A 12,415-nucleotide genomic window follows, 5' to 3' on the forward strand; every position below is an offset into this window, starting at 1 on the left:
CTTAAGATAATTATCACACGACAAGAAGCTACGTACTAACGAGATACATTAGTTAATGAGACAGAAGGTTTACTAGTTCTGGGGAATCTCGGCGAATTGAGACGAAAAACATTATTTCGAAGTGTGTTACGGAAATTACTAATGGGATAGTAAACACTACACTTGATTAAAATTATTATTTTGGCCCTTCAAAATTGGATATATCCATTTCAAAATATAATATTAAGTTATGAAATGAAATGTCTTTATTTTATGTGAACAACTTGTGCCACATCTGTACCTAATATGATAAATGCGAAAGAGTCTTTGTTTGTTAGTCCATTACGCCCTAACTAAGCAACCAATCGACTTAATTTTTGGCATTGGTAGAGATAGTTGAAAGGACGGAGAGTAACATAGATAAATTTTTATCCCCTAAAATCAATGAGTTCCCGCGGGATTTTTAAAAACCTAAATCTATGTGAACGAAATCGCAGGTATCAGTTAGTATTGGGATAAGTCAGGACTCTTCCACCAGTTCGGAAAGCGGATTCTAGTGAGAAGAGCCTTATAATCTACTTGAACTCTATCTTCTTAGCCGTAGAGTATCCGTCCATAGGTATACATAATGTTATACAATATGTACCTACGTTTCGTTGCAGTGCACGTACGATAACCGTTAAATAATTGTTTCTTTCCTTTTTTAATTAGATTAAAAGTATGAAAGTATTTTTTATTTTATTTTATGTTATTTGGAAAACTTTATTGCACACACAGACATAATATATACAGAAAACATAGAAGAGCGCGGCATGGTTGCACAAAATTAAATTGAGAAACATAAAATTAATACACTACAAGTATAATAAAATACACATTACAGTACAGTACACATTACAGTACAAATACAGTATTAAGAAAAAATAAATAAACTGAAAGAAGACACCACTAAATAGCTCTTGAACTTTGATTTGCTTAAAATTTGGATTAATTAAATTGGAAAATTCTCAACTAACAGTTAACAAAACAGGCGGGTGTCCCGATCCAATTTGCGCTACAATTATGATGTCATCGGAGAAGGATTTAATTAAAGACCTTTTTAGAGGCCTCCAAGGTAATTGCTGTTCAATGACTCTTTGTAGTCCGAGAGTCGACTTGTTTTTACCTACTTGGGGATTACGTTCGAGCGTCTTTATTAGAGAATGCTCAGTTTTCTCTTGTTGTTTTAAGCTAAGTCGCGCTTCATTGTTCGTAGAATGTTTCTAATCAAAATCACTTTGATACATAATGTTTTTAATAATATTTTTTACTAAACTACAATCTTAGCTTTTCTCGCAAGTGTCTCCTCTACAAACTAGGCACCTACTCATTGGTTTTTAATATCTTTTTGCTTATTATTTGTGGTAAATCAAAGACTTTTTCGACGCCCTGTTAAATAATTTTGTAGTCCGATAGACCACTTGTTTTTATCTAATTGGGGATTATGTTTTAGCGTATTTATTAGTTAGTGAATGGTTTATATTTGTTTTTGTGTAAACCAGGCTTTATATTTTGTACAATTTTTATATTAATTCTTTACTAACCTCTTTTACCTACTCCCGTAGAAGGATGGGGTTCTCAATTTGTTACCTTATCCTATTCTCAATTTGGAAACTGTAACATGCTGCGGCGTATATCACACTGGATGCGCGTGTAAGCGTGTATTATTTGTAATACAAGAAACTAGTCATTGAAGTCAAAGTAAACTGTGCTGATGTGGTGAGTCAACAAAAGCACAGCACCAACTTTATATATTTCTATATCTATGTTCAGTTTCATTAACTTTCTATCTGATATTATTACTATCTGTTGTTTAACCAAGTAGGTACGAGTAGCTTAAAAAGTTTAGAAAAGTTTAATTGAAATTATAATTAGAAACCCCGCCTTTCATAGTGCGGAATAAGTAAATGGCGTCTGCCTCAAATGGAGTAAAAAGATTTTAATATGCAGCGAAAACCCCCGAGCATGTCTAGGTGCAGCTATTTGTTGTCAAATCCTTTCTTTCTTTGACCCAGGAGTACAAAGAATATGTGCACTTGAAAGTTAATTAAAATTTTAATATGGTAAATAGCGATAAACTGATAGCTTGCTTTGGAATGTCTGTGATTCGTTACATAAATATATAAACACCGCATTTGTATTAATTTATCATTATAATATTTTCGCGATTGTTAAGCAACTTTGACCCAACTGGATGGGTAACCGACTTTGGAGTCTCGCATTTAGCCTTTTTAACCCCCGACCCAAAAAGAGGGGTGTTATAAGTTTGACGTGTGTATCTGTGTATCTGTCTGTGGCATCGTAGCTCCTAAACTATTGAACCGATTTTAATTTAGTTTTTTTTTTGTTTGAAAGGTGGCTTGATCGAGAGTGTTCTTAGCTATAATCCAAGAAAATCGGTTCAGCCGTTTAAAAGTTATCAGCTCTTTTCTAGTTACTGTAACCTTCACTTCTCGGGGATGTTATAAATTTTTAATTTACACTTGTTATGTCCTCCGTTTCTTGAAGAGTAGGTACATTACGCTATTGTCACTAACGCCTATAAATAATAACAGTAACAAGTGTAAATTAAAAATTTATAACACCCCCGACAAGTGAAGGTTACAGTAATAACTAGAAAAGAGCTGACTTAGAAAAGAGATAACTTTAACCGATTTTCTTGAATTATAGCTAAGAACACTCTCGGTCAAGCCACCTTTCAAACAAAAAAAACTACATTAAAATCGATTCATTAGTTTAGGAGCTACGATGCCACAGACAGATACACAGATACACACATCAAACTTATAACACCCCTCTTTTTTGGTCGGGGGTTAAAAAACGTATGAGTTGTAACCTTGTTCTCTGTTGAGTTTTATGCGAAAATAATCTAGGAACATACCTACCGTAATTTTACCCCAAGAAAATCTCTATCATTATACGATTAATGGAAAGGGTCACATTTCTCAGTAATGTGAAATACGACGCACCAAGGTCATATTATTATAGTCTTTCACTGTAATTTAGATCAACAATAAATCTGACCCCAACAAGTCGAAATGGGGTTGGAAATATTATAACCATAATCGTATCTTAATATCATTGGCCAGTTAGCGCTGTGCATAACACTTCACTACACTTTGATGGATGGTCATCCATGTGACAAATTTTATAGAGCCCTCAGGTTATTAGTTTCAATAGGTACTCAATACGACCCTGTAGCTTTACATCAAGCAATTGCTGCACGCAAATTTGGCGTTTAAAAGTACTAGGGTTTAGTTAGAAAACAGCGTGGACAATTTGGTAAGTAGGGCTGCATATTTTTCAAGGGTGCTGTGCATGAATTATGAACTGGTGGCTAGCTCAAAATTTATAACGCCATTAGTAAATATTTGTATGACTAGGGATAGTTACAGTATATCGTGTAAATAGTTTTACTAGCACACTACGGTTTACTTCGATACTAGCGAGGGATTGCTAGAACGCCCAGGTATGAAATGTTCTATTTTTTTTTGTTGGTCATGACGATTTTAATGGACTCTAAAAAGATTGACACCTTTGTATATCTGCGTATCTCCGTGTGGCATTTTAGCGCTCATACAGATGGAGCTATTGACTGAATAGATAGATTTCTTTGCTATTTTTTAAATCAAATCAAGTTTATTTTGCAAAATTGTGGTTAAGTAATGTTTGAGGATTATTAACTCTTCTCTGGCGGCATAGAGATCTGGTATAAATTTGATATTTTTATTATATTTATTTATTTATATATTTATATTTATATTTATATTCCTTGCACTTGTTTAATGATGCTGCAACCAGGATAGACTGCGGATATAGCTTGCATCCCGGAGACGGGTATAGGCTACTTTTTATGCCAGATAATAATAATCAAACAATTTCCACGGGATTTTCAAAAAAACCAAATTCACGCGGACAAAATGCGGGCATCATCTATAGTGATAAATAAATCTACTTTTGCGTACCTATATTTGAAATGAAAAAATCCATATATCCAAAGGGTAAATGTGCGAATATATTTAATTAAAAACGATTATTCCGGTAGTTTTCCGTTTTATCGACATTTTATTGGATATAGTAAATAAAACTTCATTCGAGTTTTGTGTACCGAAAGGACTGGATAGTTTAAAGCTTAACCACATGCGAGTCGGGACCATTGCGTTCGATAAAAACTAATTAGGTTATTGAAAATCCAATTTAAAATTTGATATCCTTATTGTGTTACAATTAAAGCTAATTATTGGAAAACTATTAATTAATACGCCCGATTAAATGCGAGTTGTAATGAACTTTATGGAGAATTTCGCTTTTTGCTCACGTGGACCGATCGGAAAAGTAAAGGCTTGTTGAATTGCTTTTAGAAAAGGAAACATAATACCCATCTAATGTTGAAATCGTTACTATAATTAATGTTTAATAATATTCCAAATGATAAATATTTTGTTTGATTTTCTTAATTTAATATCTAGAAAAATGTACCTGTAATTTTTTTTAATGAATGTCATTCATGTTAGCCATGATTAATATTCCCCTTTTCCTCCAACTATAAGCGTAAGATCGGACTAGGTATGTAAGTTCGAACTGTCTAACTTTTGGATTTCAGGCCGCTCCTAAACCTTTACTAGAACTTACTGACTTTCTTAGAACCGTTACTAGAACGTATATTCCAAAAATACCGCCTGTTATATTATGGCCTTGCTGAGCGCCGAAAATTAAATAAAGTTTGCTTATACAGAATATTGTTTTTTTTAAATAATTTTGTATGTAATAGTTGTCTGTTGTATAGTATATTCAATCATTTTTAATTAAAATCTCTATAATTAATGCCCTTTTACATCGCGGCTGTTCGAAAATTAATAATTATTTTAAAGTGCCTACAATGTAAATATATTAAAATATTCTGTACAGTATTTAAGGTAATGCGAACACAATTTATAGTTTTAATAAGTGAATACTTTATGATTATGAATGTAGTTTTTTTTAAATAACTTTTATTTTTCATAAATGAATCCTTTTGATTCTGATTCAAATTATTATCTGTAATTTTAATTTTCTTTTTGACAAACTAAGCCTTGTTTTAACGGTAACTTGTTTAAAGGAAAACATCGTGAGGAACATCGCCTGAGAGATTTCCAATCTCCCTATGGCCAAAACTAATTTTCTAATTTTGAGAGGAAATCCATGCTTATCAGGTACCTAGTGGGCTGATGATAATGGGTTGATGTTTATGATGGAGCCTTATTGCCGGACAAAGCTATTATTTCGAGGAAATTCCGTAAACCAGAGGAAATATTAAGATGTAAGACAATCTTATGGTATAGATAAAGTGAAATTTATGTTTCCGAGTCATGAAATCCGAAACGGTAATAATTTAAAGCAGTCGGATTCGACACTCAATTGAATTCTTGAAGGCATGTGCGTGATCTTACGATTCGTCGAATTGTCTGTCCTATTGGTTTTATCCCTAATTTAACTTTTAAGGATTGTATCCACTGAAGCAGAAAGTTGTGTGGAGCTGAAAGGGACTCGATTGATAGGTCCTATTTTACCGGAGTGCCCCATTACTTTGCCGTGAGACCGCGTAATATCGGCGGTAGCAAACAACGATGTGTGGTTTAAGATTGTATACGTATTATTTTGGGGTCTACCTCCTGCTAAATGAATATTACATGACTTAAAACAGCTGTTTTATGTTAAATAATATACACTTACAAGTTAAAACTCCGATTAAAAGCCGCTTAGGGTGGTAAAGTAGAAAAGTAATGGAAACATATTATTTCATTACCCTTATCCTACTTTGGTTTTGTATAGGCATTCTAAGTTATTTAATAATAAATGATGTTTGCAATGTCGTCCGCTTGGATTTAAGTTAGTCGAAAATCCATCTCCGGGAACTCTTTCCGAGAGCCTACATTCGTCTCTGGAATGTAAGCTATCCCTATATCTACCTTTGCTCTAAATCGCTTAGGCTGATTGGCCGTGAAAAGATAACAGACAGATATACTTGCATATTTATAATAAAAATAAGTACGGGTGAGTAGTAAGTGGTTTTAAAAGTCAATTACCTTGAACAGCATAATATCACCCTGGCCATTTAAAGAAGTAACGCTTCTTAACGTAGCTTTCTTTGCGCCATTCTTCGTTGCAGTGGTAGATTGCTGAATTTTGATTAAGTGTACTGGATCCTTGTATGGAGCTTTACTCCTTGATAATAGGATCTCCTTGTCAATTTTGGGTGGTACTTTAAATGTTTTATCCAAAGCACATACAAAAAACGCACTCGGGTAGAGTAGGTAATCACAAATTTTCTTTTTCAACCGCTTGGGGTTTTTAAGGGAAAAACTCCGGGAGCCAATTTTGCATAATAACTTATTCTAACATGGCGAACACGGATCTAATTGGATTTCATGTTTTGTCTGCTTTATTTGTGTTCCACCACAAAATATGAAACGGGGTTCGTAGAGTCATATTTTGACGCGTAAATTATCTTTTATTATATCACTATCAAGCAAAAGTTTATATCACGACTACTCATATTAAACCTAGGTTAGATATTGGAGTCATTACAATTTGTAAGTTTTAAAATGCCATAATATTGTAGGAATGATGTATATGTAAAAAAAATCTTAGGTATTTAATAGAGGGCCAAAATTTGTAAAATCCACCCGCTGTTAGTTTTTTTTAGTTTGCTAACCATTTTAAATTATCGATTTTACCAAAAAGTACGTCAAATATTTTAATGTACACCTATGTATTTCATACAAGCTGCCTTACTAAGCGAGCGTTTTGACGTTTGATAAAAAGTCGCTAATTTGACGAGTAGTCATCGTCCCTATTATAGGATAAAGATATGTTAATTTTTAGTCAGCTTGAATTGACTATCTAGCTAACTAAACTATTAAGCTAACATCAATCAAATTGAAAAACTTATACATATTATTAATCCAACCACTAACATATTATTAGTTTCTTGTTTGATTGTCTAAACAAATATTTTCAAGAGATACTTAAACGTTACAATTCGTGAAAAAAATGAGCTAACATAGAAGCTAGAAAGAAATATTCAATGTTGCGTTCCGTTTAAAAAATGCCCTGTTTTATGAAAATTTTAAATAAGTAGACACTCGGCGAGATTCATTGCGAAAGTCAATTTACAGTTCCTCCGACTGCAACTTTTTAACACAGAGAGCTCCTGTTTGATTTATGCATTTTAAAGAGTATTTATTTTTAGTATTTTTTTAACGTCCATTCCTACCTTTAATATTGTGTGTACCTGTTTATTCAATCTGATATTTGTGTAACATGTCAGTTTGTTTTTCATTACATTTTCAGTATAAACCGCCAGTTGGTACGTTATTTTGTACAAATGAAACTAAAAAAAATGTTTTAAAAGCTCTTTGAATCATCAAAGGTCTGTTTGTTGGTATAATTAATCTACCTTTAATTTAAAGTGTTTTATGGACCATGACCTTACCTTTGCAATAGCGGAGTGAACTATACTAATAATGTAACATATAACATAAAATATGGATATTTCAAAGGAAATATCCATATTTTATGACATAATCAAGCTCTATCATTTATTATATAAGTCCAAGTATAAGTCTTGATCTATTGTTATTTGTAGATCTTGATAGAGACAATAAAACACACCTGCCGGAAAACATAATACCTACCTGCTTAATTTTATTTTTATTGTAATGAATTGAATTGTAATTGTTTTCTTAAATTGTTCAAGATTTTTTCTGATACACTTTGTTTATTAATGCTAATTGTCCTTAATTTTGTATTACAATTTATTTTCATCAATTTACATTTGGTATTTATTCTTCATATTGTATTTTGCTTACTATTGCATATGTACTAAATTATAATGGTTTTACCAGTAATTACACTGTGACTTAGTTGTAGTAGAGTGGTTCTAGTTCTGATAAGTTCGTCGAAAATCTGATTGTAATAAACTAAAGTTCATGGAATTTATTGAAATTTTTTGAACCGCCGAGTTTCTTGCTGGTTCTTCTCGGTAGGAACGGCATTCCAAACCAGTGGTGGATTATTTAGACGATTCAAAAGCATTTGTCAAAGTTTAATTCAATAATTTTTTTTGTTTAATTTGAATTTGAACATAAAGGAGCTTATTAATTTATTACTAAGTATTAGGTGCTGGAGTAACTCATCAATTAAACTTTCATAGTGTTTATCAAGACCGCTGTTAAGCTCAAAACCTTTACATACGCGTTGTTAAATTTTTAATTGATATAGAAAGTTACTACCTGTAAACCTGACGCAGGTAAGGTTGGAAGTTCAAAACCGTAAACTTTACTTTGTTTATGTAACTTCACTTTCCGAAAGCAGGCAAGTTTTAGAACATTGTGGCTTTAATGATCTAATATTAACGAACGTGGAGGGTATTAATTAAGGATTCAAAGTAGATATAGCCTCAGTAGCAAATCAAGGACGCCTATAGGAAGAGTTCTTGTTAAAACTTTTTTGATTGTGTTACGTTTCTTTCATTTCCTGTGTGTGATCGGGCTAAATTGCTATATAAGTTAAGTAGAATATTTTTTAAGATTCGAGGGTAAGTTATGATGATTATAATAATAAAGCGACATAGTCACTTAGTGCCTAAGCTTTTCAATAAAGAGTAAAAAAAAAAAAACTAGCGACCCGCCCCGGCTTCGTACGGGCGCTTAAAATAAAATTTTGTCTATGTCACTCAGTACAAATGTAGCTTTCTATTGGTTAAGGAATTTTCAAAATAGTTTATGTAGTCCAAAAGATTACTTCTTACAAACAAACTTACAAAATTTGCCTTTGTATAATATTATTATAGATTAACAAATTAATCATTAGTAAGTTATTGCGATTCTTCAATGGAAGGGAAGGGAAGGAATTAAATGCTCTCTGTGATTGAATCAACTCGAGAACTTGGAACTCATGTAATGATAACATAATAGCGGCGCAAGTATGCCTCCCTTATTGAAAGTTACATTTTTGTTCCGTTTGCCGTTGAGACCCTGGGGCCATGGAATCTTAGTGCAAAAAAAAATAAAAATTACGAGACATTTCACCGCGTTTAATAGCCTCATCGGGTGACAGAAGGGCTGGCTCATTTTTTGGGCAACGGATCAGCCTGGCTGCCCAGCGTGGAAATGCAGCCAGGATTCTTGGCACCATTCCACGATTTATAGTAATTAGATAAGGCTAGTTTTAAGTTTTATTGTAATATTTTCAATACATAATATTAAAAAAAGTGATGGAAAATATTTGCATTTTCAAACTGTATTCTATTCTAATTGTCATTAAGTTCAATATACAATGTGGCCAAGGCCATGTAATCGATTATCAATATTGGCCATGTAATATCTAGGTAGAAATATTATAGGGTCGCAGCAGGGTGGATGCAGAACTAAAAGATAGCTCATTTTCTTACTTACTACTTTTTTATAATAAGTAAATAGTTTCATTTTGTTGACCTATTGGGCACGTAAATGTAATCTAAGATCCGACGATTTTGTGCGGTAGCTCGACTATTCTAATACAAAATTACATTTTTCCTACTCTAAGCAGACCGCTCCGCCGATGTTCTGCGGAAGCTTCGAAACCTAAATTATGTATTCTGATTTTTAAATTTTTACCCAACTACGGCAAAGCCAAAAGGAAGGATAATAATTTTAGCAGTCGATGTGTGTGTGTATGTATGTTGGTATGCAGATTCTGTATGTTCCACCGTAGCGGCTAAATTACTGGGCCGATTTTGATAAATGAGGTGGCAATTGATTCGTTGTAAAGGTCCGAGTGACATAGGCTATATTTTATACGAAAAAAAGTTGGGGTCTCCATATTTTTTTTGCTGATGTATAGAGTGTGATGTCAAATGAAAAAGGAGAAAAATCTTTCCTTCCGTCTTATGTCTTTATGTCCGATAGAGCAGCAGCCACGTTGCGTCACATCGCGTTTTCAGGAAGCGACCCGTGCACCCACCGGCTTCTCCCACCAGTGGGTGCAAGCGAAATTCGGACTTCGTATTTACCCGTACCTACACCCACTGCCTGTGATTCCTTACTCTCTGATACTAGAGTGCAGATGAAATAATATAGATTTTTTAACCGACTTCAAAAAAGGAGGAGGTTCTCAATTCGTCGGAATCTTTTTGGTATAAAATACCTTGTAGTACACTTTGGGGCTAAGGACAAGTGTCCACTGGCAAGTTTTCTCTATGTCATCATTATGTCAATGTCAATTTCTGCACGATTTTAGTACCTAGGTATATAAAACTTGCAGAAGTTGACTTGTTGGGAGATGTTACGAATTGCTAAAGCTAACTTCTGACAGATATTGCGGAAGTAACTTACCAGTGGGAACTTAACTAAAGGGTGCATACTGGTCCACTTGGCTTATTTTGTCACTTTACAAGTGCATTGGTCCAAAGCACTGGCTCAAAGCTCAACCTCTACAAAACCTTTTAATACAAATTATAAATGAGCGGCAATTTTCATTCCGAAATTTAAATATTAAAATCCAAAAAGACGACAATGTAAGCAGTTTGCAGTTGACAAGTGCCAGATTTATTGACGTGTTCACGGTCGACTAAGCCCATTTCACGTAGCCCTACACTCCTTTCATTCTGGAACTGGCACACTTCAGAGATTCACAGTGGTAATACATATGTAAAAAAGAAGTACCCTACTTCTTTTACATAGGTCATGTTACATAGGTCTGTATTTAAAATGAAAGCTGAAACTGGGCACTTGTATTCTCTTTCTCTTCTACTCTTATGCGTTTTTATCTTCTGTCTCAACCGTTACAGAGCACGAATTACATAGGCCATCTAATATGAAAGTAACATGTATGATATAAAACTATAAATGAATCATTGAGTTAAACATGTCATGGACTTAACATTGTTTTAATCTGCTGTTAGTACCTACCTATACAAATTTTTGACTTACATTTTATTTTCAAGCAGATTTCGTTAGTTAAGGTCGGGTAAAAATTGTGATTTTGTTTTGAGTTCTAATTTTTCTTCTATATAATTTTACGCACACTTACGCACAAGACGCAATTTTCAATGGCAGTAAATCGTTTTTGGATACTTCTTGGTGTCCAGTGTCATACAACACGCTATGATGTACACAGACAGCTTCATAGAATAAGTTTTTTTTTCCAAATAGCTCTTCTATATTTAGTTCAATGATTGATCTATATAAATATTCTCTTTTGATAGCATCGAATGTGTATTAATGTGTAATATAAAGAATTCATTCGCTTCCAGTATTTGTACTTCGGTGAAGAGCAAGTCGTCATTTATTGGCTGACGCGGTGCCGCTCGGATAATCCTACTACGTCAGCCTCGTGACCTCTTTAATCCTTCTTCCCTTTTCGGCAAAACCGAAGCTCCACCGTACTTTGTTCAGATTATAGATTTCTTCATATAAAGCTTTAGTTGCTGATTTTAAAGAAGATCTCTTTCCAGATGGTGGATACTTTTGGTGTAAAAGGGCTGAGTTCGAAAAAAAATAAAACTTATGTAGAGTAGAATCTACATGGTACAACTTTTACATTCTAATGTCTTATCTTCATTTTAGTTTTGTTTTATATGCTGTCAAGTATGAGTTACTGCTCCTAAAATAAACTTTAATAGTTACAACTTATATTAAAAGAAAAATGTCGATAAGACGAATTCCAATGAGAATTTTAATATGAAAAAAATAAATAAAAACAATTACATCCGTTTACCTTTTAAAATATTCACGATCATTTAGATGAGATGTTGGTTGGCATAAAAGATTAATAGTAAGCCTGTTGTATATTTTAATAATGGTTGCCGCAAAAACCAGCACAAATCTTGGTGAAGTTACACTGGCGCTCCAATTAGCCAGCCAAGTGTATCGGACTACAATATTTGCTTTTCTCTAATACTCCGTAACAAATAGACTTACTTACAAACTAATATAAGCGATCAATGGGTCTTTTCATCAAATTAATAACGCCACTTAGTTAACAACTAGTAAGTTGAGTCCGGAGTTGCAATACTTATCAGTTACCAACCATATACGAGGGCGATTCTCGGGTGTCCTCGAGTTATGGAGAGGAACTTGTAAGCCGCTTTACTGTGTACTTCTCTCGGGCTAATATTAACGAAATTACTTGACTAGACAACTTCTGCACGGGGGGTGTTTGAATAATTGATTTCTGGAAAGTACCTGGCTGTGCTACTCTTCTGCTCCTCATTTCTACCTAATTAAAATCAGATAAGATTGCGAGTTTATTAATTCTATACATTTTAATTGACGAGACCATCTACTTAGTTATTTCCATATACCCAGTTATTTACTACTACTAGTACACGATCAAAGTCGCGAGCATCAGCCCGCGACTTTGATCGTGTGGATTT

The sequence above is a fragment of the Maniola jurtina genome, chromosome 7 (assembly GCF_905333055.1).
Source record: "Maniola jurtina chromosome 7, ilManJurt1.1, whole genome shotgun sequence".
Taxonomy (NCBI): Eukaryota; Metazoa; Arthropoda; class Insecta; order Lepidoptera; family Nymphalidae; genus Maniola; species Maniola jurtina.